The following is a 24,789-nucleotide window of genomic DNA, read 5'->3' on the forward strand; positions in this document are numbered from 1 at the left end:
TCCATTACAAATGATGAACAAATGGTCTTGCCTTCAAAGATCCGTATCAGTATAATCTCACCAATTGCCTCAATAGTGGCCACCTATAGATCATTCCAATTTGAATATCAGTCTAGTGTTGACCCAAATCTCAATATCTTGTTTGTTTGGTATGATCTTATATTTTCTTGTAGGATATATCCTCACCTCAACCTACTAATTTTAAAGTCATCATCAAATAATCTTCAAACATGTCTTCTCAATTGACTGAATTCTAGTGGTCAGATTTTCTCGACAACCCTGACACTCCCATTTAAAGATTGATGAGGTGATTTTTCCTCTCTATGGTACTATTGGCTAAATTCACTATAATATGCACCTGGGTAAGCTTTGGTATATCATATTTATTTTCGATAATAGAAGCAAACTTCTTGATTTATTTTATTATCGAATCCATTGTTATCCTTTATCTTCCATAAGTAGCTTCAATACTATAGCCACTTGGCTTTTGAATGAAATTGGCACTACTCGCTCTCTTTTATGTAGGTCTCAGGCTATATGGCTGCATATTGTTGAAGACTAGCTAGCAAATAGGTCATTACTATCTAGAGATCATCCATCTTCTTGCTCAATAATACATGATGGAGCCTACATAATAATGTCCATCGAGTATGCTAGAAGACTTGTTCATTGCCTTTTTATTATCGGGGTGGCTAGAGGAGGGGTGATAAGTCTTGTGCCTAGATCTGGTAATTGTGTGGATATGCCACTAGCATTAGATAGCTAGAAAGAAGATAGAGGAAGGAGAATAGTGATAGTAACATGAGCCTAGATGTCTTGACTTTCAAAAACTTTTACGATCATCACACTATCTACTCAAAAGAAGAAAAGGTAGAGTATTGCTAGTGCTATAGATTGCTCTACTTCTATAAGTAAAATAGAATTCTTCTAGAAAACTAAAGCATAGAACTTAAAAAGTAAATGTAGTGATAACTTAAACATAAAGATAAAGGTAAGATCTGGTTGATTGACTAATCGAAAGGTTTCTTTTTTTGAATTACATTCTACAATTTATATATATAGCATCATTCTAAAATTGTTAAGTAGCTACTGATGGCTGTCATTGCAACTACCTATATTGGTCCATTGTCATTCTCAACAGTTTTTGGCACTTTCACTCCATTACTCCACATGTCTCCAATATTGCATAACTATAAATCATGAATTTTAACAATCATTTATAATAGAGCTCAACATCCTTCAGCTTGTGCCTCTATATCTTCTACACTCATTTGTCTTTGCTAAATTCTGTTCAGCCTATAAGAGACACGACTTCTACTTGTTTTGAAACTTGACCTTATCATTGCTAATCTTCTGATTTGATTCTTGTAAATTAGATACAAGCGAAAGATTAACTAAAGAAAGAATCATGAATGGATGATTAACAAGTCCATTTTTCTCTCATACAATAACCACAACATCAACAACTACCATGATCAAATATTTGTTTTGTTATGATGATATCAAAGCAATACTTCATTTTACCTTTTGCAATAAGTTGCCCTATCGCTTGCCAATTCTATGGAGTTGGTCTACTTAGGTGTCGTTCAAAATATCAAATACATCAATTTCATTGTAGTCATTTCCTTCAAAACTGCATTAGGCAAAATCATCCACTTGATGGTCAAGAACCTATAGTTTGGATTTATTATATACACCACTAGATGTATTGTTTTATTTTTCCTACCACAAGATTGTCTCATAATAATTAGTCGGCTAGAGAAAGTCTAAATACTCTTGCTTAGCCAACCTTTTTTCTTAATTCTAAGTTTAGGCCGTTCTATGCAACCTTCACATATTTAGCCCCTCTCAAAAAAGTGTACAATAATTTCTAACCCTCTTGAATCTGGCCATAAACTGTTTTATAGATTCTCTAGGCTAATGAACTAGCTTAGTAAGATTGGTCATTGATACCTTGAGCTTGGTATGGTATAAATGCACATGGAAGTGAGACTCCAAATCTTGCCATGTGAAAAAAAATTCAAGAGCAAATTTATATACTAGGTGAAGACCGATCTAGTTAACAAATTTACAAATTAATAGCTAGAGTTTTAAAAAGTTGCTAGCTCTGGCTTCACCACATTAGAGAAAAAATTAGATGATATGCTCCATGGTTGAGAGATTATCATCCCTTAAGAATCTTGAAAATTCAAGAGTCTTATAGCTCATAGAAAACTCATAAACCTACTTGTATTAATTCGGACATGATTTTTGATACACTGACATCTGAATAGGACAATTAACACATCCTAGTTGATCCCAAATTAGTTCAACCAACTAAGCGAAATTTGGAAACTATGCTTTCTCATAATTAACAAGTTGAGTAGGATAAATCTATCCTAACACTAGCTACAAAATGAATATGGTACATATTGTATGCACTTGGTTGATTTGAGATTGTTCCTTGATATATGGATTCCATGTACTATTCGAGCAGGATACAGTTGTTTCCATTGATGTGATTGCCCCTCCAACCTATACCATAGGATATTAGGATTGCCCCCCATTTATTACAGATGATGAACAAATGGTCTGACCTTCAAAGGCTAACATTAGTACAATTTCACGAACTACCTCAATGGTGGTCCCTCGTAGATCAAGGGAGCCAAGAGCTTTAGGTTTGAATATTGGTATAGCATTGACCAAAATGCTGATACCTTATTTAGTTTGGCATGATCCTACATTTTCTTGTAGGATCTTCATTTTTATCTTTTAATTTCAAAGATATCATAAATAATTTTTGGCCTTGTCTTCTCAATTTACTGAATTCTAATGGTCAAATTTCTTGACAACCTTGATGCTCCTATTTAAATATATATTGATGGGCTAATTTATCCTTTCTGTAGTTACTAATACTATCGGCTGAATTTAGCACAATATGCATTCGGATAAGATTTGATGCATGATATTGGTTTTTGATAATAGAAGCAAGCTTCTTGATTTGTTTGATCATAAAATCCAAAATTTTCTTCTTATTTACATAGGTGGCATCAACACTGTAGCCACTTGGCTTATAAATGCTTCCGAAAGGCCGTATTAGCTCTCCTCTATGTAGAACTCAAGTTATATGGCCATATCTTATAAAACACTGGCTGATGAATAGGACATCACCATCTAAAGATCATCATTCCTCTTTCTCAGCAATGGCACAATAGACTTTCTCTCACTAGGTGTACTAGAAAACTTGTTGTCTTTCTCTTAGTGGGGCGGTCGGAGGAGGGATGACAAGTCTTGTGGCTAGGTATGGTGGTTATGTGGGCAAGCCACTAGCGTCATATAGCTAGAAAGAGATAGAGAAAGAGGACTTTAGATATTTTGACCTTTAAGAATTTCATTACCGTTATACCACCTACTCAAAAAAAAAAAGTATAGTGTAGCCAGGGCTATAGATTACTTTAATTCTATGGGTAAACTAAAATTCAACAAAGAAACTAAAGCATAAAATTTAAAAAGTAATAGTAATGATAATTTAAATATAAAGATAAAAGCAAGATTTGGTCGATTGACTAATCGAAAGATTTTTTTTATCTTATATTTTATTATTTATATAGCATCTTTCTAAAATTATCGAATAACTACTGATGACTATCATTGCAACCAATCAAATTGGTCTACCATCATCCTCAGTAGTTTCTCTCTATTGCTCCATATGTCCTTGCACTGCACAACCACACATCACGGATTTTAACAATCACCTAAGATGGAACTTAATATCCTTTAGCATGAGGCTCTATGCCTTCTATACTCAGTTTGTCATGGCTAAATCCCATTCAACCTAGAAGGGATCACATGACTTTTGCCTATGGTCCTTAACCTTATCCATATGGCACCGACTTAGGGCCATTGTCGAGATGAGTATAAATAGTCATTGATAGTCTTGCTATTTGATTCTTGTAAATTAGATACAAGTGCAATATTAACTGAAGAAAAAATCATGAATGGCATGATTATCAGATACATCTTTCTCTCATACCGATAGAGAACCACAATATCAACAACCATAATAATTAAACAAATAGATTCCATAAGAGAATTATAAAAGAGAAGACTAATAAGATTAGTACCTTGCTCTTTGATAAAGAGTAGCTGAGCCCATCATCAAAATATTTGTAGTAAGGGGTAAGAGAGTCTTGAAGAAGAGGAAATGAGAGTTTGCAACTATACCTTGAGTCACATTTGAATCCTAACAACTATTTCATAGGCCTCTATCCCCCCATGCCACGACAGGAAAGGTGTTGATGGTTGGTAGCTTTAAGAGCTACCTATAGGTGTGGAGTTTAGGTGAGTTTGGGGCTAGAGTGTCATCATTGAGTGAGCAATGATTGAAGTTGAGGGTGTACAAAGAATAAGGTCAAAATTGTATCTAGAAAGATGGCTTGTGTATTGAGATATAGTTGAGGTTGACTTTGGCCCTAGATAGTGAGCCATGAGAGATAAAATAGGGGCAGTACTATGCTTGCACTTGTGGTCCCAGTAGCTAGGAGATGTTGCTAGTGCCAAAGTAGGTTAAGGATAGATCATTGCTAGTAGGGGTAGCAAATTAATCTGACCCGCTAGATACTTAACTCAATCTGATCCGAATGGGATGAATTTTATCCGATCCAATTAAAATTCGGAGCAGATACGGATAATTGTATATATATCCCGCCCCAATCCGATCTGATGTAAATCCTACCTATTTTTTTGAGGGGTTTGATGGATGGGATGGCAGAGAGAAAGCTGCCATGAGAGATGAGCAGTAGTTGCAAGGAAAAGAGGGCTCTTAGATTCGGGAGTTCCGATCATTGATCGCTCCTTGATCCGTGATCTTTGCAAAGCCAGGGTGCGATCTCCATGGAGGATTGGATTTTGGGGTTGGATCCACGATCCAGGTGCCCTCATTTTGAACCAATTGGAGCACTATAATGGAAGAGCAGCAACGATGATGGCCGGAGGTCTCTTGAAGTGGTCACTCAATGAGATGGAGAGGTAGCAGTAGTTGCAACTCCAACATGTTCTTTTCCTTTGATCAATGAAGCAGAGGACCCATCTCGCCTCTCATATCTTCCATCTCGATCGCTATATACCGATGATCAGCCTACAGCATGATCTCACTGACCTAGCCTCCCACCCGATAGAGACTCTTGAGAATAGAAGAATAGAGAAAAAAGGAAGGGAATCCTACTCGGCCGCTCCAAGCCTTCGGCGTCTTGCCCGATTAGGCGATTAAGATAAGATTTTTTTTTCCACATAGAATGATCATATTTTTTTTGTTTGTTTTTTTTCTTTATCTTATTTTTTATTGGAGATCAGAGGAGCGCGAGATTTTTGATCAAATATCGGTGGAGCTTGGGATTTTTAATTGAAAGAGATGGAAGATTGATGGATTTTGGGTACACCCGATCCTACCCATCCCTGTATCTTTGTTTTGCCTTATTCGAGACGGATCGGGACGGATATATAAGTATAGATTTTTTTCTAATGGGATGTGTACGGATGTTGGTTGATCCGACCAATATCCAATCTATTGCCATCTCTAACTACCAGGATGGCGGTGGCTGGCTAGGAGAAGGGAGGGGGAGGATAAAATTCACTATAGGGACTCTAAACCATACTAAAATTCAGAAAGATAAGAGTATTTCATTTATAAAGAGAAGTCTAAATTATGTCATAGTCACATGGTACTCCTCCGATGCCTAATTGAGAGTAATCAACCAGTGATATTGCAACAAAATGTCACGTTGCGGGCCTAATTTAAATTTTTCAAGATAGGAGGGGCTAAGTGTAACAAGAACAAAGCTGAGGGCCACTAAGTAAATTTGACTTTTCAATGATGTTTCCATTGCTCCCTCCTGAGACACGTGCTACCATGCTTTCTCTCCACAACAGCATGTCACATTCTCTCGTGTACCTCCCCATCTACTAGATTCTATGGACACAAATCATGCCACGTGTGCATACGATCTCTCTCATGCCATTATTATTATTTTTTTGGACTGCTGCTTTTCCTTTCCTTTCCGCTGCTATGTCGGGAAAAGGTTGCAGGGCACCGAATCTTTCAGAGACCGCCATGGCCACGAGGCCAAAGCGTTTGGTGAGATGCAAATTGTTTTCTATACCAACAACTAGATCTACCATCCATCCTTGTTACGAATCTAGATCGTAAACGTTTGACGGAAGATTCCAGAAGTCGCATAGAAATTTTGATACGTGAAGTCATATAGAAGAAGTGATTTACGAGCCTTAGGTGGGGCCCGTAGAATCTTATCGTGGACGGCCATGAGCTCCCGACCAAATGGAAAGGTGGGATGGAACGCACGATCACCGCTTTTCCGTTTTACCCTTTGACCCTCCCACCAAGGGGTCATTGTCACCACCCGGTGACAAAAACCTTAAAATTTCACCCCTGATTTTGCTTTGGTTCCCTCCAAGTTTCCCGCAGGAAAGAAAACCAAGCTTGCAAATCCAGCACCAAAAAATGATATCAAAATACAGAAAAAATCTGATGTACGTTGATATGTTTAAGATAGTTTTAGACTTGAAAATTTCATGATTATAAGTAATGTTTTAAATTTCGATAACCATATCTACACTGATACCTTAGTTATAAGATCGGTGCGATATAATATAATGAATGCTCTCCCCACCAACACATGGCATGCTGTTGAAATCGAAATCAGAATAATCTATGAACGTACATTTTTCGACATTTTTTTTTTCAAATATAATTTTTAAAAATGAGTGCTATATGATGGAATTCTAAAAATGATAATGTGAGTAAATTTTTTAATAATTTTTTTTATTTTTTGAAAAGTAGCTAAGATAACCAGGTCACGTAAGCTATGATGCAAGTCAACTGCCCATTTAACCCAATATGTTTATAAAGTTGCTTCAACTAATTTTCTAGTCGTTGTTGATTAGTCATGTATTTGGTGCTTTTCTTAACTACCCATGTTTTGAAAGCATTATCATTCTTCTTATATGTGGAGTGGTTCTAAGGCCTGATCCACTTTATAAGCTTCTTTTTTTAGGATAATACTTTGCCATCCGCCATTCTCTGTCATCAGTTTTATTCTAGCTTGGTTGGATGCAAGCCATGTGAAAACCATCTCTTTCACAACTAATTTAGACGATAGGAGAACATATCTCTTGTCGTAGCTTTTGAAAAGTTCCCAAGCACCAAAGCCATGGGATAGGTCCAAGCCATGATTGGCCATGGCCGCCACCTCCAAAATAATGTGACATGTCAGATGTTACACATTACTATTATTTTATGCATATTGTCTAAACTCTAGTACACCCTTTGGTGCTATGTTTGGTACATGGTACTCAAAAATATTCACTTTATGTACACTCTCTTTCTCTCTCTCTCTCTCTACAGGAAGAAATATGATGGGTATTTATAAGTAAAAAAAAAGTCAATTTATCAATCCTCTCACTTGAACAATAATTATCAATCCTCAGCTTTTGTCTTAAATGTGGAAAGTTGGGAACATGAAACACATAAAGTGGAATAAATTTAACAATCTAACCATTTCTTTTAGTAATATTATGGACAAAGTATGGAAGGAATTTAGTGGAGAAGTCCATTTTCTAATTATTTTAGTTGGAAAAGGGATTGCATGCACAGACCCATTTATTGGACAAATAATATTTGTTTCATATAATCTTAGGTAACATCTACAAGAATTTAAGCTTAATTAAAGAAAAGCATTAGGTAGAATCAATAGAGATTTGATTAGCATTAAATTTCTTACCATTGTTGGTCAAAACATCAATAGAAGACCAAATGGCTTTCTCCATAAAAAACTAGATTTTGAGTGAATCTTTTTAGATAAAATCATAAAAGGAATGCCATTGGAAATAATCCACGTAGAGGTATATATGTGGTGATTGAAAGGAAATCCAAATAAAAGGACAAACAAATTTCAAAAGCTTGCTATGTGGGTTTTGTGAAGTTTTAGTAGTTTTCTACTCCCCGAATAAATTCTGCTGCTTTGCCTCATAAAAAGGACTAGCATGTTGGTGAACCATGAGCATAATGATATGAAAAATGCTCAAGTAACTCAAAAATATCATTCAAAAAGTCACTCGGCTGGTGTGGTGTATTTTCATTGCTCCCTTTGAATTGATAATGTGAAGTGTGGCCAATTAGGTGAAGGTGATTGGCTCAAGGCACCTAGATGTCATAAATAGCTCTCCTCTATCATGCATGGGCTAAAATAGTATTTAAGGAAAAGATAGAATTGTAAAACTATGGAGGTGTTCTTTATGCACATAATGCTACAATGGGATTTATCTTTTGTCTCTCTTCTATTCTGTTGAAGAACAAATGGACTCCATCCAATCCAAATTACTGAAGTAAGAAAAATAATGTGATAGTTCTATTACCTTTTATATTTATTTTGTCTATGATTTAGCAATCCTACAATTTATTTGTACTATTACATGAAATATTATATATCAATTAAAGAGGTAATATTGCAAAATAACTTATAGAAATTTGCTTATTAGAGAAACTTGAAGGCCTAATTTTGCAAAAAAAAAAAAAAAAAAAAAGAATGTCTCTATGGTACTTGGTATATTATTTGGAAACTTTAAGGAGGTAGATTGCAATAAGGCATTTAAAGTAGTTTAAATTTGGAGGATTAGATTAGATTTCATTATGTTGGATTTAATTGGAAGATTATGAATCAAATAATCCAAATATCAATTGTGTTTATGCAAATATCAATGTTTAGAGGATAAATTTGCACAAAGCTAATTTTTCAAAGGTACTTATAAATAAATTTTTTGCATTTTCGAAGAGCATAATTATGTTCAAAGTCATGAAAAGAAAAATCAAGTCAGCATCAAAGCATGCAAGTTTGATGACAATTTGGAACTAGCTAATTTTTTGAAGAATTTGATCCACAATGTTTATATTATAGGGACTTGACCAACTTGCAATTATTTTGTCAAGTAATTGAAGAAATATTCTTTTCATTATTTACTACAAGCATTTTTAGTCGAGGTCCCAATGTGTGCTTGGCTTGATAAAATTCAATTCAACCTTTTAAGTTCGGATTGAATCTATCATTACTTTTCCACATAATTACTAAGCATCATGGTTCAATGTGTATGTATTAATTCGCACCTAAGAAATTTTATTTAATTTGTCAATTCACAATTATGGTAGAAAATCAATGAATCCTTTTGTTTGTAAAGTCATGTTTTTATGGCAATATCATAATGTAGAGATTGCAGTAATTGCCTTCCCTTTCATTCATGAAAGAAAAAGGAATATATATAAGTAGAACAAAAATGTTATAAAAAGGGAGTGTATTTACAAATATCCAAAATAAGTATTAAAAACTAATTATTTCGGCAAAAGTTCTTTGCATGAACTATAATGCTTAAAGACTTTGCCTACAATATATTTCTTATTTTGTTTTTACTTTTTGTAAAGTTGCCCATTGGTCATATCTTAAGAATTTTTTTTCTAAATCATCAAAATTTAAAGCAATTAGTTTATAATTCCATGCAATGCACAGAATGCAATTTATTTAAACAAATATTTTATTTTATGTATCCTTTTTCTTTTTGTCTTCTTTTTTTCCTTCTTCCTCTCTTCTTCACAGAACAGAGAAAGAAGAAGCTGCCCCAAGCCTTGCCGCTACCGCTTCACGCATGCCAGTCCCATCACTATGGTACTTGTTTCATGCACATCGGTGCTGCCTCCACCACTGGCGCACCAGCAGACACCAAGGGCATTGAAGCATTGCAAATGGAGAAAGCTCGGATGTGTCCCTAGTGTACGGATCGCCCATCTCGGGTGCACAAGCTGATAGAAAGGGCCACCCGATGCACCTTGGACTCACATCCGATTTCGTCTAATCGCACATCAGTGCTTGCTTGCATGCAATGGAGGCATCTACCGCTATGAAATATCCCCACAAGCCCTCCTCCAACAAACCCAACGGCCCTTTCCCCTGCCTTTCCTTTGCCACTGCAGCCTCCAAGTGCCATCCTCCGCACTCGCCCATGGCCTCCTTCCGGACCCACTTGCCAGCCGAGGCTAAAGTCTTCTTCTAACGAAACCCTCTTATACATCCTCTATCCCGCCAACTGAACCCATCACTGGAACCTCCTTGTCGATGGTCTAGGTCTCACGATCAGCTTGAGATCTGGCTCATCCGGCCCTCGATCCTTCCCTCGAGGCTATTTTTTATTTTTTTTATATTGCAGAGGATAGAGAATTGTGAGAAAGATTTTTTTTTTCCATGTAGCTCCCTCTCACTCTTTCCAAAACACCATGTGTCAAACAGAGGCTTCTCCATTGAGAAGCCTCCATATATATATATATATATATAAAACAGATATTACATCATGAAAGATAAAATATACAACACATCAATGTCATAGTCAAAAGGGCCCCCATATATAAATCATTTATTGAATTTGATAAAAAACTTAATCATCCATAAGATATCAGTTTTTAGCTTTATGTATATATAATCTCTTTTGTCCCCAACATTAAATTTTTTAAGCATATTATCAATCAAATATATTTTTTTTAAAATCATTAGCATATGGTAGCTAGTAACAAGATCTTTACCTTCATATCTGTTAATTCTATAGATCACATTATTGTATATCAAAATTTTAAAAATATATACTATTTGGCCTTCTACCTAATACAAAGTCTTTAAGATGTTAATCATAAGTAAGAAGATTGTTTACAAAGAAAAAGTAGTACAAATTTGCATTTGCTTTGTCTATGCTTTAGTTCAATTTTAATTTAAGAATATTTATTTTGTAAAATAAAATTTTAAGGCAGTTGTATGGGTCTATCTTTCCAGCAAAGAAGCCAATTCAAAAAGAAATCATCCTAGGTGAACAGAAAGCAGAAAGAAGAAGGATAACGTTAAGTTAAAGAAAGAACAAATTGTAAACCTTCCATTGGGACAAAATAATGGATATTTTCTTGCTAGCAGTTTAGAAGAATTTGCAGCTCCCTCAATGCAAAGACCGAACAAGGATTTGCTACTCTTTGCAAAATTACAAAAAAAAAAAAAGGAAGAAACAAGGCAAGTTGGGATAGAATGATGGTAAGGCATCAACCCCTATTGCAATCATAATACCTGCGTCTCCCTCTCTCTCTCTCTCGCCCCCCACCCCACACACAACACCCCCCCACACCACCACCGCCCCGCCCCCCCTCTCACGCACACTCCATTCTTCTATTTAATACAGACTCTCAAGTGGTGCATCAGGCTTCACTTGGCAATCATCCATCTCCAAACCACATAGAACATAAATACATAAGTAACTAGTTATATTTTAATTAATGTAGTGACATACCATTGTGGGTAAAAAGTTATTTCTTTTATGAGATTTTGAAAGACATATGGGATAGTTGCTATCTTGACAAAATCTGCATGAGACATAAAGTAAATCTTACTAAATTAAAAAGTATAGTTATGAAATTCCAAAAGATATTCGGGAGATTCTGTATCATAATACTTTTGAGAAAATCATGAGACACAAGGGAGTGAATCTATTATGAATTTGGGTATATATTTATAAAAATTTATAAAATATCGAGGAGATTACTATCCTTAAGAAATCTATTTGAGATTGCACTAGAATCTATATCATGTACTAACAGCTTTTGAAGAAGCTATCTTTGGTCACATAGCAAGGTGATACCCAAAATATAACAGTAATATGATAGCAAGGTACAAATTTGTGGAAAGGTATAATATAAGGTCACCATGCATGGTTACTGAGTTTGTATAAAACTTAATATTCATATGTACTAAGGACCTTTGTTGATTCATCATTGTATGAATATGTAGGAGATGTTCATTGCAGGATAACTCGACTAAAGTGATACTCGTATTTTACTTTAGCGAACTAGCTTTTTTGTGACAAACTATATTTTACAACAATTTGAATTTTAAATTGGCTACTAGTCTATATGTATGTGTTCAGTTGTTTACATCTAGACAAATCAAGTGTATATCTGAATTGTCTTGCTTCCCTCTAAAATTACATGATAGAAAAGTACTCTACTATTGAAGAAATATAATTGTTGTTTATCATTTTATAACTTATTTTATATAAGCATATTTTTGTAGGGATGTGTTGTATAAGAAGTAGATCATTTAAGCCATGCTAAATATCAATTATTAAGCAATTATGTTTTAAGAAATGAAAATCTCCTTGGATTCATGCTGTAGTTATATGAAGGCCAAATTATTTTCATCTCTAATCATGTGTGCAATCAAATAGCATTTTGAATTATACTATGGATTCATTAATAAAAATTCATAATTTATAAAATTTAGTGTGCACAATCCTATTAATACCCTTCGCCTTCATGATTTACCATGAGAAGAATAATCATTTATAACAAACAAAGATAATTATAAAGTTCACAGAAGTTATGATTCTTTAAATCTCCATATTTAAGATAATCCATATTGGACTAATCCTGTTATAATCAATTAGTTTGAATAAATGCATGCTATATATATATATATATATATATATATATATATATATATATATATATATATATATATATCTGTTCAAAACGTATATCTTGCCAGTCCAACACAAGTTAAATCAATCATTTTCCCTAGACTATTTGGAAATACCTATAATGAAGGAATGGGGATGCATATAGAATTGAAGTCAAGAATCTCGAATGCATATCCTTGTTTAATACTGAATAACTCCATACAATACTTTTCTTAAAAGGAATTAAATGATAAAACTACAGATTTAATAATCCTGAATATTTTCTCATGCATGTTGTGTTTATTGGATGTCCATGCTTTACTTAATGAGCAAGATATACCTACTTCCTCACATTACCAATCATCTTATCCCGATTCCCTTTAAGCTAAATACAAGGAATAATCGAAAAACTTTTTTATTGTAATTGTAAATTGCTCGATCATATCAAATAGAAGTAGGTTGGCATTTATATCAGCAAATAAATGTTGACAAATTCCACCATTAGAAGAGAGGCAACCCCAAAAATTTTGGGCTATGATGAAAAATAATTGATAAATTGCTAGATATTGTTCTTTCATCATTAATAAGCCTGGGGATTATGTTGAAGAGATGTAATTGCATCAAAGTTGCTTAGTGACAACGTCCTTGCACTGATGTTTCCTTTCAAACTCAAAAGCTTAATGTAGGGCCATGATCACTATTAATTCCAAAATTTTTAAATATATATACTGAAATGAACTACACTATTAGTGATTGATGTAATCACTATAAACTATGATAACAAATTTATACGGTAGAAATTATGATAAAATTTATATATATAATAAATTCTGCATGAGGCTATATGATAGTTTCGATTGCCCAAAAATTGCTTAAGCATTGAAATAGATGCAGTTAAGTGCCACTAGTCCAATCAGTCAACGTATTGCCCAACTACGTTGACAACATCATTCTTTACAATGAAAAGAAAAAAATTTAAAAGTTATAAGAATCACGAGGGGGAATTATCTAAAATACAAAAGATTTTGGGAACTCATGGTAAATAAAAATATTATCTTACTTCCGATTGGTGGGAGAGGTTGGCGAAAAGAATCTGAGTTAATCCAAGTGCTCCAGACAAACCCCCGTTCAGAAGAAATAAGAGAAAAAAAAAAAAAAATCACTCAGAGGGGAGTGAGGAAAGCAAACAGGCTTTTCTGCTCTCCGAGGGAGAGGTCCTGCAACCTGCCTCTCCCTCTCATCCATCTCTATCCAAACCCAAGCTTACAGCCAGGTCCAGAGAGAACCAGCTAAACCCTAGCTAGGGTTTGCCATGTTTAGAGGGATACGGGGTGAGATTTTCCTGAGCGTGGGTGGTGAGCATAACACGCTAAAAAAAAGTGGCTCTTTTGGAAATATTTTAATAGTTGTCCACTTCATAGTAAGAAAATCCTCCTCTCTTCTGGCCTATAAATCCTCCATCACCTCACCCTTAGGAACCCCGCCCCTCGCCTCCTCTCTCTCTCTCTCTCTCTCTCTCTCTCTCTAGATTAGGTGGTAGAGGGTTTTACAGGAAGTAAGTCTTCTTCCCATGGAAGGAGGAGGAGGTGATGGGGAGGAGACGCAGGCTCTCTCTCACTCGGTAGGAGGTGATGGTGGCAGGAAAAGAAAGTGGCTTCCTCTCTCTCTCTCTCTCTCTCTAGAGGGAATGGTTTTTTCTCCCTTCTTAAGGAGAGGTGAAGTGGTGATGATGGGGAGAAGGAAGAGGAGTGGGTTCTTAATTTGTCTTCTATTCTCTATAGAAATAGTAGGTTTTCTTCTCTCCGTGGAGGGAAGAAGAGATTCTTGTGAGAAGGAACAGGTGAAATGGGTTGTGCCTGGCTCCCTGTATGCCACACGTATAGACCAATCTGTTGTGAGATTGGCTACTGTGGGTGGCGTGCAAGGAGCCAAGCATGCCTTCCCTCTCTCCCTCTCTTTCTCTCGATCTCGCCTCCCACTCCTCCCTTCCCCACCCCCAGCCAAAACCATCTATTCCTTTCTTCACCTGTAATTTCTTTGGTGAATTTCCTTTAATGAATGATGTATGGGAAAAGAAGAGGTGAGAATGAATTGGTAGGTTATTTTATATCTGGTTCTAATGGTGTTTTCATTTTGTTTGTAGGGCTACGAGGGCTTCATTTCACCACAATCCTTGTCAGGAGGATTCGAAATTCAAGGTTCAAGATTACTGTGATCTCTCCCTTTGTTTTTTCCTTTCCATTTTTGTGGATTGAAGATCTCAGAGCCTTTAGGAATAAGATTACCTTATGGTGACATCTTTGGTTTCCCTATCTTGACATACCAAACATTTGGTTACTATATAAATCATGGATGATATAGAAATGGAAGTGTTTACGAGCATTGCATGGTAAAAGTTTATATAGAAATTTTGCATTGAGATTTTATATCATTTTATAGATGCATTATAAGATGGTTTTATGGATGCTTCCCCATGTAGACTAGAAGGAAAGGTTGGAGATCTTTTTCTTCTCATGATGGTGGATCAAAACCCTATATTGATGGTTTTATGAAAGTTTTTTAGTATTTTTTTCTTCTCTTAATATGGAAACACTTTTCATCAGGAGTAAGTCTTTTACAAATCAAAAACTTTCCAAGATTTCTTTTGGTGAGATCATAGAGCAGAAGTTTCCTTGTTTTATAAATACACAATATTGTTTTGGTTTTCTTTCTTTTTTTTTTCGGTGGGTCGTTTTAACAAGGGATATAAAAGAGTGTCCATTACCTCTTAATTGCTTTATTCCTTAGACGATGATGATTCATTTCATCGATCGTTGATAGTGGTTTGTAACAAGATACTTGAAGTGAAGGTTTGGATGCTCCTGAGTTCATTGACAGCTTTGAATCATTATCTCTGAACCATTCTTTCTCCGGAGGGGTTCTCACCGAGTTCAGATGCGTCAGTTCCTATGTACGAATTGGACTTGAGGGATCTCTCTTTCCCTCTCACGTACCTACACTTATTATGTAATAGCTCTACTTCTGTGGGGTTATCAATACCACTTCCATCACTGTATAGGTATCAGCACCACCATCTCTCTGGGACACGCAAATGCTCGCACATTTGTTGCGACTTCTCAGATGCTTTTGTGAAAAATATTCAATATCTACTAACAATTTTACTACGTGATATCCGGGCTTCCTTTCCTGAAAAGCAGCAATTTTCCATTTTTTTTTTCTTTGTTGATATGTGGATCAAAGTACTCAGTAAATGAATGCCTTGATTATATGTTTATCAAAGACAATGCTTTGATTATCTTCAGCGTTACAAATGTTTAGCTTCTGTTTCGAAATATATTCACTTTGTCTCTCTTTTGCTGTACTTGGACTTAAAGATATTTTGACCAGATAACATGGTTCTCTTCATCATAGTCTCTCTCCCCCCCTCCCCCTTTCCCCTTCTCCTCACTGAGTCTGGAGAAATAACCCTCATGTTTGTCTACGTACGTATATAGCCAGGAATCTCTGTACATTGTGACCATTTTTTTTAGGACTTAAAAGAGGCAAAAGAAAGATATATATATAATCTTAGCCATTTCGTGGACCCTTTCTATGTCACATGCAGCACACGTCGATCCCTCTCTACCTGTCCTCCTAGGTTTCATTCTCTATTGTCTCAAGTTATTAGGTAGTTGAATAACTTCTAATATATGTTTCAAGCATGTCAGAGGGTTTTAAGCCATTAAGTAATCGAACGCCATCTAACATTCTCCTATAATGCATGGACATGGCCGTATATATGCTTTGAGTCTCTCTCTTCAGTGTGTATGTGTGAGAAAGAGAGTCCGTGCGTGTGTGTGTATGTGACTCAGAGACATATCCCACATTTAGTATGTTATTCTTTACAGTATTTATCATTATGACAGTAAGAGGTGAAACGTCCTTTCCCATTACCACCTCAATATCATGATGCAGCCATGCAGCCTCAGTATTTCCAATCCACAGACCCCCACACACTTGCACACAAAAACACAGACACAGACTCACAGAGAGATAGATAGAGAGAGAGGGAGAGAGGAGAAAGAGACTTTGAGTTTAATAATAATGTTTAGGACTTTAACTACATAATGAATGTTTTTAGATATATTCCATTACAAACCCATTGCTCAGAACAAAGAAATTTTTCCTCTATTTTTTGTGACAGTTACTTTGCAAATATATATAATCTCACCTTTTTTTTTAAAAAAAAATTTTGCAGGAGTAATCAATCTTTTAGACTCTGCAGTCTGTACCACTCCTAGCTCCTTCTGTCCCTTGAGTGGTCGAGTACTTGGTGGCACTGCCTTCAAAAGCTCAAACCTCTCTTCTCTCACATCTGGCTTCGAATGTGGTTGATGCAGTGGTAGGACCCTATAAACATGCAATGTAATGTGGTCCAAGGCCCCTGTAAAATTGTGGCTCTGTCCCACCAAAAGGAGGTAGATAGACTCCAAGCTGTGGGGTCCTCTTCCCATGGGCCCTACTTGGGGCTGTGCGTGTGGTGACTGCACCGCCTACCACATGGGTGGGCAAGACGCTTTGCCTTTCTGCCTTGCTTTTGTTGCTGGCAGTAAAACCAGGATGACCCCAAAGCGGCCTGCCTCAGGGGCTCAGCTTTCTATCCTTCCGAGGACTCAGAAAGATAGAGAGAGAGAGAGAGAGCATTGGTGTCCTCCTGGAGGAATTTTCAAGGCAGCTAAAGAAGCCAGAGAGAGAGAGAGAGAGAGAGAGAGAGAGAGAGAGCATTGTTGTCTTCCAAAAGGAATTTCCAGCTGGGGCAGCTAAAGAAGCCCATGAGAACACCCCAACCCCCGGAGCTCAAAAACCCCACTGCCCTGTCCCCAAGGCATTGTCTATAATCCTCATGATGCCATGTCTCTGTACGGATAATCCAAGGGCATTCTGTTCATGTTCTCAAAAGGAAAATTTCTTTGTATGCAGTTCTCTGTTCCCTTCCCATACTACCCCTCTCATCATTATTTGGGCTGTTGTAGTCTGGTCGCTTTATCCTAGAGGTTGAGAGCTCTCTATCCTATATTATGTAATGCAGGCCCAAGTAAAGGGCATGATACCTTTTATGAGAAATCTTCGGATGGGTCGGTGACGATGCTTACCTTGACTAACTGGTTGACAATGAACTAAAGGAGAGCCATTTTGTGATGCTTAATTATGGTATGTTTGCCCATAAGATATGGGACTAAATGATGCTGCTTATTGAATGGTTTAATTTGCTTGAAGTGCTGATCAAATATAACATACATACATACATCCATCATTGAGTGAATGCTTCTTCTTTTTATATATATATATATATTCTGGTATTTATGAACCATCCCTCTAAGATCTAAGATTTAGGCCTGCTAGGCTGCGAGAATAAACCTATCAAAGGCAAATCAAAATGCAGTATTGTTCACCCCAGCCCATTTTGATGTCTAACCAGAAGCAAAAAAAAAAAAAAAGACACATACATAGCATGATATTTGGTTTTACCTAAAAATTATCTAACATTTCTTGCATATTTTTCACAATATCATGTCCTCAATTCTCATCATTATTGAAGTTATCTGTGGTAGCCAGATGGGATGCCCTAATCAACAGCCCTTGATGCATTGCCAACCATATTTGGGGTCAATCTTGATTAACAATTTATGGTGTTGCACTCAGCATGGACTATTTCTCGCCGCGCTTCCGATTTTTTAGATAGTTGCAGGGTCATCCAAAAAAAAATTTGTTGAGCTTAGGTATTGCTCGATAGGTTTTATATGTGATGTAAATAAGGAAGACATCAACAACCCTTGCCCAATTCTCATAACAGCTCATCAAGTCTTGCTATGGTCCTAAAATGGGACCCTTTTGGCCCATATTGTTGCACCAGTTTTGTGGTCAAGTCCATATGGGACCTTTGAAATACTGGCCAAATTTGCTTAATTTAAGCCTAATTCCTGTGACAATTAAAAATCATAGAACATGTCATGTAGGATTCGAGATCATTCATAACTTCCTACCACGGCTAAATTTTATGCCACAGCATCAATCATGTACTTATGGAAATATTTAGCCCATCTTTTCTTTTCCCAAATTAAATGGTGGTCCTCAACCTATATATGGGAGAGCCAAAAATAAAGAGTTATGTTGGCCATAACTAGAGGTAGAAATGGGGCAATGTCCATATGGAGCAATTTAGTAGCAAGATTCCACCTTCGTTGTTTCTATACAATTTACTTTGGCCTATTTTTCTATATTATCAAATAAAGTTGCGATATTGTAGACATGTGGAATGAAAAGAGCAACATGATCTTTCCAAGCAACAAGAGGCGGTTTAGATGTTTTGTATGTAGAATTAGTTTTATGAAAACAAGGAAAATCTATTTTTCACAACAACTCACTCTTCAGGTTTCATGACTTATAAAATCTAATTATTTTGAGTTTTTTATAGACATGTGTTACTTTTTTTTTTTTTTGGTAGAAATAAACATGTGTTACTAATACATGATAACCAACCAACTTCTAAAAGTCTTTTAACCATTTAAATTAAGCAAGCCTATATTACTTTTTTTTTTAAAAAATTCAAAATGCCCAATTTCTCGAAGATGTGTTCCTTAAAAACTTGTATGCCTCATAATATTACATCTTAATTTTGTGGATCTATTCTTCATGATCTTCGTTTACTTGATGCAGCTGGAATGATTTTCTCCCTTTTATTAAAAAAAAGTGGAAAATATTTTTTTGACGATATACATAACTATACACATACTTGTTATTCAACATGTGTATCACGAGATTTGGAGGGAGAAAAAAAAAAATTAATCTCTAAAAATAAGGGGATGTTTGGTTGGAAGAAGTGGGGGTCTGAAATCAGAATCGAAATAGGTGACTCCCATTCTAACCGTTTGGTTGGAAAGAGTCCCATTTCAATTTCGATTCCAGAGGAGAATAGGAATGGCTCAATCTATATAGAACTCAATCCGTACTCTTCTCTATGGATTCAAATTTTCATTCCAATTTCGATTTCGATCACGAACCAAATGCTTTGGAGGATTTGACTATTCCGATTCCGATTTTGATTCCAAATTATTCTAATTTCGATTCCAAACTATTCCGATTCTTATTTTCATTCTGATTTCGGTTACCAACCAAACACCCTCTAAATAGTTTTAAAAGGACAAAGTTGTCTTTATATTATTCCAAGACGGATGGTGAATCTTAATCTAAGGGAGTGTTTGGTTCGTAAATCGAAATGAAAATAAAAATCAGAATGATTTGAAATTGAAATTGAAATGATCAAATCCTCCGAAGCGTTTGGTTCGTAATCGAAATCGGAAGCGGAACTGAAATTAGAATGAAAATTTAAATCCAAAGAAAAAAAAAAGAATTGAGTTCTAAATAAATTAAATTATTTTTATTTTAAAATTAAAATTAAAATAAATTTTTTTTCAACCAAATAATTAAAATAAAAATTATGATTCTTAATTTGATTCCACGCGTCTGTTCCCTCCAATCAAATACCCCTTAAATTTAAAACGGCCTATACCTCCACGCATGATTTCTGCCCCTAGTTTCCCGCATGGGCATTGCTCTGTGGATGGACGAAAGCACCCTCGAGCCATCTGTATTTTAGGTCCTAATTCTCTTATTGAATTACTGTCCTGCCATCCTCGTGTCCCATCCACGTACGGTGTGTTTCTGTCCGTCCTGGCTTCCTTGGACGGCGTTATGGTAAAAAAATCGAACGTGGACAACGGCCAAGGGTAGTCTCGTAAAAGTGTCACTTTTTATGCCGAGGGCAGTGCCGTCACATAGGAATTCTGACATCCACGTGGTTTCTTGAAGGAGCGCCGGAGAAAGAAAATTTTACCTTTTTCATGTCTTGCTGTTTGTTTTATAGATAGAAGTACAGTTGGTTTGACATGGGCAATTCTAAGATTTTTCTTTGTATAATTATATATAATATATTTGTATTAGAAATAATTATGTATATTCATATTTTTATAATTATCTATAATCAAGTATAAAATTTTATTTATTATGATTTTTGTCATAATAAATTATAATAAAAAGATATTATATATGAATATTTGTTAATTAAATTTTGAGAGAAATGATGTTTTTTTTTTTTCTTTTACTCCTTTCTCCACTTACTTTCTGAAGTGTAAGTGGATCGGATCGGACCGGATGATGAGTGATCCTGATCCGACTCAATTCTTGATCAAATTTTAATATTGGATCCAGACCCAATTAATTAAAAATCGAATCGGATTCATAATTAAAAAGTTTATTTTATTGGATCATTTGGGTCGGATCGAATCCATATATAATCTGATCTCAATCTTAAAATCTTCGATTCGACTTGAGTGCAAATTCTGGTTGGATCTTGCTCATATGATAAACTAACATATGCAAACTGACAAAAGAAAATAAATATTACTTTATATTAGCTATTAATATATAAATAATTTTTCAAAATTTTACAGTCAAATTGAGTAAAACTGTATGAAAAATAACAATACTGCAAGAGAATTTAGAATTCTAATCTCACTTTATTTGTTCTATAGTTTATATATTGGATTCAATATTGAATTCGAATCGGATCGGGTCGGATCTGAATTCAGTAAATTCAGATCCGATTCGAAATATTGAACGGATCCAATTTTAGAATCCGGTCCGGCCCCATAAGTTCTTTAAAATGGATTGGATTGAGTCTAAGCGGGTCGGATTGGGTCGGGTCACAGGTCGACCCGACCCATTTGTAGCCTTATTCACTTCTCCCCTCGCCATGCCACCACCCCACCCCAACCATATATATATATATATATATAGTTTTTATAGGTTAACCCACAAAATCTTTCATATTTGCATATGAATTCCTGACTTTTCTATATCTATATTTTAATCCCTAAAATCTTATATTCTTATAACTTATTGATTACATGTTCATCGGGCTAAGTTAATTAAATGATAATAAAATATTCTGGTTATATTCTTCCAATGATAATACTTTCATAGTTTTTGAATATTTTTGTCCCTCATTCTCATACTTAACAGATCCCTTATCGTGTGCCCCTTCACTGTAGGGCCCCTAATGATCAAGTCCCCAGCGACAAGAAGGCAGAGAGGGAAGAGGGCAAAATGAGTAAGAAAAGTTAAGGTCTTGAGCCTTTTTTTTGTTTTTTTGGTAGAACTTGAGCTTAATCACTGTTTAGCCAAATGAATTTTTATCCTCCTGTGACGCTAGTTGAGTTTAACTAGAATTTGGCCAATCAAAATTAGCACAAAGATTGACTTGTGCAAATAGATAATTTTACAAGGATCATTAGATAAATATGAAAGAGATAGATATTAGTTCATAACTCTAAAATTATTCAAGAACTAATATGCAATATATGTATATATGAATGTATGAATTCCATATGTATGCATGTGTATATGTGTATGTAAATATATGATCAAAGTTATAGCGGTCCTACCATACAACTTTACAAACTATTCCAACCAAGAAATAATAGAAACGCCCTCTATATAAAAGATTAGGTAGCTTTGTCTAATACCATTAATGCATATTTTTCATGGATTATTTCTATATTAATTATTTCACATTTTAGAGCATTGATAGTATGGGACAAGTCACAGAAATATGCCATGCATGTAAAGCTACCTAATGTAATATATGGAGGATATTTTGATTATTTGCTGATCGGAGCAACTTGCAAAATTATTCTAGTCAGACCATTATAACTGTTATCCCCCTCCTCATTCACCCATGCATGCATGCACATGTGTATGTATTTATGCGTATATATGCACCCACAAATATGTAAACATATGCATACACAAACATGTATGTATATGTACATACACACGTATGTGCTCGCTCATGAAGGGCTGCTAAATTTTGCATTTAGTTGGACAAGTAGATATGCTAGTAGTTTAAATTTCTAAAGAAGAAAGCCGGTAGCATAGTCTATAAGAATAATAGACACTTGCAGTAAAAAAAAAAAAAAAAAAAAATCTTAACAGTAATAAATAAGTTCATGGAGAACAAAGAGGATGCGCAGAGTTGACTAGACTGAGAATTTCCATTGGTGTTCAAACTTGCTGGACGTATCTTGGAAAGGCTGTGGAAAGAGATGCACATGAATCATAAAAGGAGAAACACAAACTTTGGGTAAGTGCGACTAAAGAAAATGAAAACCTTTGTGTTCAATTACCCAGGAGGCTTTCAAGTACAAGAATTATGGTTTGGGACACCAAACGGGACAAACGTCTGACCCCAAGTTTGAAGTCGATTACCTCTCAAAAAGAAGTTTGAAGTCCATTAGACAAAGATGGGATATAATATTCTTAACTCACAGAAAAATCACTAACAACAATGCTGACCACTATGGTTTATTATAAAGCTACATTAACAAGAGAAGAGATGCTTGAGACAAAGCCAAGGACAAAACGTGCTCGGATTACCATCTTGGATGCTTGGTTGTCATAGCAGAAGAAAAGTTTGTGCTCAAAATCATGCCTTTGTGAATTTGGTGTGTAGTGCTTGATAATAATATTTCTTGGTTGTAGAGCATGTGCAGTACGTAGAAGTACACCAAGACTTAGTTGTAAAGCAGGTTGCATCGGACAACGTTTATTCCTCTCGAACTGGCTAAAAAAGAGGACATAAACAAGGGATCAATGATGCTAGAGTTGCACTGGGACCAGTTCAAAGTTCTTGTCATGGAGGCAGCGGAAGCTTATAGTTGTTTGTTCTGAAAGTCAGTAACTTTGAATATGCCATCTTTACCAGGCTGTTATATCATTTTTAGAGCTTCTAAACAGGCATGGTCATGGGTTAATAAAGAACTCACTGTTAAATAATTCACATACTTAGCAAATGACCTTATGAAAGCACCTCTATAATCCACCTCTAAGATGGTAGACTCAAACCATTTTGATCTTATGTACATGCAAAGCAGGTCTAATTGAACATCTGAATCATTTAATTTTGTGTTAGTAGTGCAATTATTGCTTCATGAACTGTTTGCTAACTTACCTGTTTAACAAACAAGATTTATCCTTTAGGAAATAACAAACAGCCCATAAGCAAATACCTTGATGGAATATGACATCTTCTACATTTCTCTCCCCTAGAGAGAGAGAGAGAGAGAGAGAGAGAGAGAGATGTTGGCTCCTGTCTGTGTGATAGAGATATTCCTGCTTCCACCTCTGGCTCCATTCCACACTGTTTCACATGATCTTTCTGTCATTCAATAAACTATTTTGCTGGATACCAATGCCTCTAAAGTTGGTTTGGTTTGCAGGCAGCCTTGGGTTGCAGCCTTGCAGGACCATCTGACCCATGGACCAATAAAGGTCAGTACAGGCTAGCCATGTGGATAATGGATGAAGCCATAAGCCCTTCTCCAAAACAAGGGAGTCTGGAATGCTGACACAATGGGGACAATGAACCAAACAGCAGCTGTACCGCCCAGGTTGGCACACTCAAGAGAAAGGAATCACCCTGGCCAAAGTAGGAAGGGACAGCAAAAGTAGTACTTATTGGAGGTTCAGTACCCAGAGACATCAAAGTAAAAAGAGCCCTTAGATCCACTAGCCATTTAGGCATTTGGAGGGAACCAACCTGCACACCCATAGTAGGAAAAAGACAACAGCAACAGTGCATTTGATATATATATATATATATATATATATATATATATATATATATATATATTTTTTTTTTTTTTAAATTTTTATTTATTTTTTTTTTTTTCCAGAGCTACTGCTGAAGCTGCACACATACAAAGCACTATTTATTAATCCGACGTACTCAAGGGAAAGAACAGAAGGTAACAATAAAGTAAATAGGAGTGAGAATAGTTCTTGATGTCTAAAAAGCATACATCTCAAGCAGTTGGCTTGAATGCTTTTGTTCCATTCTTGCCTCTTGAGTTCATATACAGGATGCCTGCTAAGTGAATCAGCTAATCCTTTTTTCACATGAAGCATGCCAGTGAGATCGATCAGAAAATTCTATTGCTTTCAGCTTTTCTACTTCCAGTCACAGATCCAACCATCAACGAAAACAGGTGATTAGGTAACGATGGGAAAACTTTTAGTGGGGCCAAGCTTCCAGGCCGGAAGCACAAAATACTATCATGGCCTTCCTAAGATTTTCCTTCTTTCTTGATTCAAGAGATAATAGTGAGATTTTGTGAATTTTCTCCCTCCCTCCCTGAAGCACAAACAGACTTCATTCAACTTTTTTAG

The 24,789-nt window shown here is 35.7% G+C and overlaps 1 pseudogene; it reads left to right on the plus strand.

Annotated features, from left to right (window-relative positions):
- The first annotated feature begins 13,978 nt into the window (after positions 1–13,978).
- On the plus strand, positions 13,979–17,708 carry LOC140859425 (uncharacterized; annotated as a pseudogene).
- The last annotated feature ends 7,081 nt before the right edge of the window (positions 17,709–24,789 follow it).

This window comes from Elaeis guineensis, chromosome 7, assembly GCF_000442705.2.
Source record: "Elaeis guineensis isolate ETL-2024a chromosome 7, EG11, whole genome shotgun sequence".
NCBI lineage: Eukaryota > Viridiplantae > Streptophyta > Magnoliopsida > Arecales > Arecaceae > Elaeis > Elaeis guineensis.